Source organism: Chrysochloris asiatica, unplaced genomic scaffold (genome assembly GCF_000296735.1).
Source record: "Chrysochloris asiatica unplaced genomic scaffold, ChrAsi1.0 scaffold00139, whole genome shotgun sequence".
NCBI classification, from domain to species: domain Eukaryota; kingdom Metazoa; phylum Chordata; class Mammalia; order Afrosoricida; family Chrysochloridae; genus Chrysochloris; species Chrysochloris asiatica.
The window spans coordinates 2,860,852-2,862,224 of record NW_006408657.1 but is presented as its reverse complement, the minus strand read 5'-3'; the positions used below and the strand labels follow the sequence as shown (position 1 = coordinate 2,862,224).

Sequence of the window (1,373 nt, the reverse complement as noted above, 5' to 3'; positions counted from 1 at the left end):
TATGCCCTGGATTAGTGCCCTCACATTTGTCCCTATTTTCTCATTGATGAACTTCATAATTTTTGGATTCACATTTAGGACTTTAATCCATGTTGAGCTCATTTTTGTATATGGCATGAGGCAAAGGTCTTGTTTCTGTCTTTTACATATCGCTTTCCAGTTCTGCCAGCACCATTTGTTAAAGAGATTGTCTCTTTCCCATGTAATGTGTTTAGGCATTTTGTGGAAGATCATTTGGCTGTAGATGGTTGGGTTGATAACTGGATTCTCAAGGTTCCCTCTTGAAAGCTTGTAAGGAAGTCACTTCTTGCCTTTGTAGCCCCTCCCCTTCCACATATTGAGTAGCCAATGTCCAAGTTGCCCATTCCTGTCTACTCTGTGTGTGGAGGGGGTGGGAATGATACTTGTTGTAAGAATTTCTTCCCTCATTTGAGCTACTGCTTCCATAGGTGTAGGTCAAGTTCATTAAATTGCATCAGATTACTCTTTTTTTCCTCTTCTTTCTTCTTCTGGTTCACAGTCATCAGTTTTACATTCAATAAATCATACTCTTTATTTTATCTCAATGATTCAAATCTACTTCTTTGTCCTTTTATTATGTTGTCCTTTTAACTCTATTAATTTTCTGGATTTCTATGTGCAGGGTCGTATTATCTTCAATCCTTTATCTATTTTATTCGTCTGTTCTCCTAGTGCTTTCCTGAATTTTTTCCTTGATTTCCTCTAAGTTTCTGTCATTCCTTTGGGTGTACCTAAATATCATTCTTTTGAAATCTTTTTCAGATAGTCTTTATGCTATGCTTTTTTTCCTCAAAAAGATTTTCTTCTTGCTTTGCCTGTTGGTCACATGTTTGAGTCACTCCACTCTGCTTTGTTTCTTTGTATGAACAGAAATTTTCTGATTTCAAGACATTGTGCTTTTGTTATATCTATATTAAGTTGAAGATTATAATCTTGTTGTTTTCTTAAGCAGTCACCAACTGCCTATTGCTGGGTGTCATCAGGAGATGAGCTTGTGTGTTGTTCTCTATTCACTGGTTGTGCAGTTCAGTTCAGGATGACTTTGTCTGATGTTGGTTTTTATCATTGATCTAGTGTATGTCTACTCAGCTCATTCTCCTAGTAAACATTCAATCCACTTCTCTATCCCTTCATCAGAAGTTAGAATTCCAGGAGAGTCTGTTTCATTTGGTTACCCTTATCTTTGTTGTAGAAGGTCCACATAGTCTTTCTGCCTAGTCTGCCATCTTGCCTCCTCCCATTGATCACATGTCTTTATGTGACTATCAGCTTTTGAAGTTTTCTTTTCCTTGCTATATCCATCTTAGGTGCCCACATTTTCTCCAGATCTAGTTGTTGTTATCACTATATAT

At 37.0% G+C, this 1,373-nt stretch overlaps 1 protein-coding gene across 2 annotated transcripts in view; it reads left to right on the top strand.

The window, feature by feature from the left end:
- Positions 1-1,373, top strand: part of LOC102838260 (dystrophin-like) — a 3,237,302-nt gene that overhangs the window by 1,006,848 nt on the left and 2,229,081 nt on the right. The window lies entirely within an intron of this gene.